Here is a 6,061-nt window from a genome sequence, read left to right on the forward strand (position 1 = left end):
AATGACAGAAGTTTGTTTTGATACTGAAACCGTCATTCTCGAAGTTGTTGACATATGTCAGTTTTTGACAAATAATTTATCAAGACATCAGCTCAGGATTTTGGTTTTTGGAGCCACAAGATTTCATTTTCATAGAATTATTTTTGCGTATACATTATAAAAATTTTGATATCAAGAGCTTTTCAGAATGGTGCTGCCATCTAGTATCTTCATGAAAATGTTTATCTGAGCTGTGAATCAACATATTGTCAACAGAGGGCACTGCGAAAAAATACGCAGTCACGAAGCCTTCACCTGCCATCTACCGATTTTGCGACATACCATAGAAACTCAAAAGGTACATCTTACTCACTTGCATTTTATTCACCTTCTTCATTGCACAATAGATGTCACATTAGCACATTTGTTTAGTTAAACTCTTGAAAGTTCATTCGGTACGACTCAATGCAAACTATTATAAATTATAATAGAGGACAGGTTTTTGTTGCTGTTGGTATCCTATATTGCTACCATACTTTTGGCTACCTCCTACTTTTTTTGGTCTTACCAATTGACAAACTGGCACAAAAATATCTAACGACCTAGTCCGTCAGATTTCCAAAAAGGATAAGAACGTTAACGTATTTTAATGACGTTGACGTTATTGGCTCCCATGACCATACGTTCGACTAGGTGAGTATTATCTTCATTATCCATATTTCAGTATCCAATTTTTTTCTAATGTATGTAAATAGTAGCTAGTTTATGATATTTAATTACCCTTTTACCTAAACTAACTTATTTTGGCTCTACATATAGTTACTTACAAGATGGATACTACGATTACTATATATAAAAGTAAATTAAATAAAGTAACCGTTTTCTTACAGATACTTTATTCCATACAGCTAACGTTTTTTTTGCTATCATTCTATATTTCGCTTTCCAGTACTTTGAAAGTCTCAATTCCCGTTGTTATTAATTTATTGCTTTATGAGAACCACACTTTTGGAAGCATTCCAGTCTGTCCAGCCGTTTCGTCTAGGTCTGCCGCTTTCTTGTGCCATGTTCTAGAACTTACTCTACCGTGTCTGTGGCTCAAGAGACGTTTAATATGCGGCGTGCGTTCCCAGCCAATAGCATTTCACCAGCTGTGTACCTACTTACACACTACAAAGAACCCTCTGTGTCGAAAGCGATAATTTTATGATCTTAGAACATCATTGAGATGGAAAGACCCCTTTAAAATATTATTACTTTGTCTGAACTATAAAACTTTTATCTAAATACCCGTTTTTACGTCATACAATGTCTATCACTTTAATGAAATAGGTTAGATAATCATTATATCTACAATATATCCGTTGATAGGTTCTCAGCAAATGAACTACGACGGCATTCAATAAAACTTATCAATATTGTTCATTATTACTACACCGATAACCGTGACTAAGTGAATGAATACCTCGGCCGGTATCCACCCCGACACGTAGGTACCATCGCCCACGCACCATTATTATACCTAACATAACATATATCTAACTATTAATAAATTCGTGCCGACACGAAAAAATGGCGTTATTTGAATGCCGGCCGATAATTTAAATGTAGCAACAACCGCTTTTAGCTTACAACCTTAATTGACTTAAAAATGCTTATCAATATGACGTATCAATAAAAACTTTTGACAACTTTAAGTAATTTCCAAAGTAAGCCTTAATCAAAGCCCGTAAGAGTCAATTTTTAAAGTCAACCAGCCACACTTGTTCTGTTTCGGCACAACAGTGAAGTTGGAAGCACGATGCACGCTCACGACTTTCTGAACAACTCCGGACATGACATTCCACGTTTCGCTGTAGATTAGAACGGGACGGATAGCGACCTACCGCTGAAAAAACGAGACAAGCGACCACCGAGCAGTCCACGTGGACTGCTTAATATCAACACAGGAGCAACGACCAATAGAAAACGGTACCGCTAATGTATTTCTCACCTCCGCACTCACACCAAGGACAGCTGCCATTTTTACATTATTTATGCGATTCTATACTTTCTGCCTTCCACTTAGGGTTTTAAATCTGATGTTGTGGCGATGGCGTATTCCATTTTCGAAATGACTTATAAAAAAGTGACATTATGATTTTGGGTCATATCACAAGGGTGTAGAGTACATTGTAGTTCGTGGAGTGTTCTGCGGTTCTTGAATTTAAAACAATTCCCAAGAACACGGGCGCAAGTTGGTGAAGGTTGGAGGAGGCCGCGGTGCAAACTGCATCGTCACAGCGCCCCCGGCCCGCGCCCTCCCAGCTCTCCCGCCTTTATTGTGGAGCGGGTCCGTGTGTGTGTACGTCTGTTCAGAGTCAACTGTTGTGCTGAGGCACGACGTTTTCATAGCTCTCCGAGAGGTGCATGCAGCCGCCAGCCGCTGCACTCAATGCTCGCAATATTTTGCTCTTGCAATATGTTACACTTTTATTTTTTATAGTGTTTGTTTGACCAACTGAACAAAGGATTTTCGCGTAAAGCAATTATATGGAAAACGCTCGTACTCTGCTTGTTCACATTAAAAGTAGCGTTTACTTCGTTTTACGACTGAAGTAGAAAATGTGTTTATGTCGTAGACTGGCATACCTGCATACCTTTCAAACCAATCTACAACATAAAATCACTAAATTGATAACGTTATCCTCCAATCAACATAAATGATCAAATGAATATCAATAAAAAGTCGACCTCTTCAAAATAGCTACCTACATTCCTCACAGATTGAGATTACCCTCACTCACTCGAGCTACTTTTTATGAAAAACAAAATAACGAGATTCAAATCAAAAGCCGTTCTTAGAAACAAATCGACTCTTTAAAAGCTCTTTTACGATTACGTTTTTGATTCAATGGAAAGGGGATCTTTTGTGGAAGGCACACCCGGAAATATTACGCACGCTCAGACGTGCCCGGGTCCCCCCCGGTCTAAATGATGTCTTTACTAATGCATTGAACCCGAAATACGAATATGAACAACCATAACATCTAATCAAAATAATAAATTGCCAATTTGTATCGCTAATTTGATATTCTTAATAAAAACTATTTACATAACACATGTTACATTAAGCAATCATTATAACAGCTAGAGCAACTATTAATTATTCTATAAATAAAGCACATAACATTTTAATAAATAATTAACATAAATATTAATTAGTTGTTAGAAGAGAACGTACATCCTGTAGCAATAATATAAATTGTAGTAACACACGGTACGAGGTACGAGAGTATGTCTCACTATGTCCGGCGGGTATTATTTTTTATTAGCGTGGAGGCAAATTATTATACGCGTCAATTGGCTCATTCTCATAAATTGGACAGCCGGCCGCGCAGCGCTCGCCGCGCTCGCCGCGCTCGCAGCGCTGCAGCGCTACATCACACAAACACGCGGCGCGTACTTTTTGTCAAGAGAGTTTCTTGAAACACTTGAAGCGCCTCAGCTAATGGCTACCGACGTGTTCGACATCGGAAGCTTTTTGTAAATTATGTACCTACCATCCTACTGAGGAAACGATATCACAGTGTGGATAAAACGTTCCCCACTTTATTTGAGTTAATATTTGATTTATCGTCGAAGTTATTAGTCCGGCCCGCCCCTCGAGAAAAAGCTGCAGAATAGGGTTTTGTCTCTTGAGTGTGAATGCCTTTTAGTGTTTTTTTTGCTTTCTTATTTTATGGCCAGTGATTTATGTAAATAGATGCGAGTTACAATACAATACAATAGACAACATGAATAAATACGTTGCCAAGATAACAACGAATAAGGGATTAGTAAAAAAAACATTAGACGTTTAGACAGACAATACGTGTTATTACAAAAGCTTAAGATTTTATCTCTGTAGGCCAGATAGTCGAGTGGTAAGAAATAATTTATCCTAAATTGATAGCCGACATGGTTATCGATATCACGTCATCCGTCATTCATAACACGAGGCGAGGTTGCGGCGCGGCCCCCGGCATACCGCACGACACGCTCGCATTACTCAACACAAACAAAAAGGGAATAAATGCTGGAATAAAATACTTTTAATTTCCCCGGGCGCCGCTAATCGGGCCGCGTCGATGGAGAGCGCCAAATCGCCCTTTTTATTTTACTGTATGAACGCAAATCCGGCGGGAAAACGGCGTTAGGCGAGCGGGGGGGTGAAGGCGAGGGGCGCGGGGGGGTGCGGTCACGCGCTCGGAATTAGCGGTCCCCCGGCCGCCGCGCGCCCCGCACTTGACCCGCGCGAGGTGTCACCGAGCACGTTACCTACCCGCAAAAAATGGGGGGACAGCCGCGCTCCGCCGCCGCCGGCCGACCTGGGACCCACCGCACGGATTTTGTTTTAAATTTTTTATGATTTCGTTTCGATAGAACGCCAATACCTACTATGGTTGATTGGAAAATACATATAACTTGATACCTACCCCCAATCCCCGAGTTTTTCCACCAAAGCTAATGGCTGTTATTTAACATCGCGTCGTGTACGTAAGCAGCCATAGGTACCTAGAGTTCGCCATAAAACTTCGAAGCATGTATCCGGTGGGCGCGGGGGCCGGCGCGGCGGCGCAAGCCACTAATTGACTCACAAACAACCCATAGAGACCGCAAATACTGAGATATTACAGCTCCACTGCCAAACAATGAGTCACATTGTGTCATTTATCGAATTGTTTTGTAAATTATATTTAAGATTTCCTTCCTCGTAGTGATAATGTAGCTAAAATAGGAATTAATACCATGCTTGGTATTAATTAGTTCAGTTACCTGTTTACTTAAATTGTTAAACCGATAACCTAGAGCCTCTTGGGTATGTAAACTATAATGATTATAAAATGGTCTAATTAGTACCTAAACTACCTACTTATTACTAGGACTTTGGAAAATTTCAACAGAAAATATTTGTCCCTACTATCAGTTGAGCATCAATTACAAAGTAGTAGGTACATAATGTATCATGTAACAGCGTAACAGATTCAGTAACGCGTCCGCAGTCTCGAGCGATAGCTGCAACCCCGCAAGAGATGTCGCTACTAGCTGCTCGCTGCTCGCTGCTCGCTAGGGATCGCGGTCTTCAGCCGGCAGTAAAAATACGTGCGGGTATTTCCTGTGCCGCGACAGCCTCGGCTGGGGAGAGGCGGGGGCGATAAATAACTCAGTTTGCGGCCGGAGGGGCCGGGGGTGAGACGGGGGTGTTATTTGTAGGGCTCGCGTGTGAATTATTCGTGGGTTCACGCGCGCTGTTTGCCCGCCGTCTTGTGGAGTGGCTCGCCGACCCTCGTTAATGAAATTTCATATCGTTCCTGCCGAGCAGAGCGCCGCGACGCGTTCCATTGTTGGTGCACATCACTATTGAAACTACTGGATTGTTACACTTGACTGTTCCTAATGAGTAGGTGGGCGTGCTTCATTGTTATTTGACAATACGTTTACCTACATTAGTAGGTGGTGGCGTGTAACGGTGGACTTACATACTACGTAGGCTACGCTCACTCGATTAGTTTTCAACTCTCTGAAAATTTAACGAGCGCATTACGCATCAGCCGTCAGGTGATTAATTATACATCACCATTACCAATTTAAGTAGCAAAAAAATACGCTAGTTAGGCCAGCTGTCCACTGAGGCGTATCGCTATACATTTCGTGTTCGCATGCTGATAAGCAATAAAGATTATGTAAAGCAATAGGTAAGTGTTTTTCATTGAGCCCGGGCGTTATAACGTGGGGTAAAAGTGGGATCAAGCCGTACTTTCTTTAGTCGATTTTAGCTGTATAAATAGTATGAATAGTTTATTTAATACTGTTCGTATGCCTAGCTTAACAGATTAATTACATACTTACTGGCAGAGATTTGTTACACAAATATGTCAGTTTCATTTCACTCTATTATATTACCAGTGTAAAAATTCATTTAAGTAGGTAATTGCCATTACATAAGCCTCGAAACAAAAAACAAAGAGATCAATTGCCTTCACACAGCAAAAGTTCACGCTTTCTTGAATACTTTCTAAACGCAATCATCGAATTTCGCGAATAGTATTTCCGACGGCGA

Source organism: Trichoplusia ni, chromosome 19, assembly GCF_003590095.1.
Source record: "Trichoplusia ni isolate ovarian cell line Hi5 chromosome 19, tn1, whole genome shotgun sequence".
Classification (NCBI taxonomy): Eukaryota; Metazoa; Arthropoda; class Insecta; order Lepidoptera; family Noctuidae; genus Trichoplusia; species Trichoplusia ni.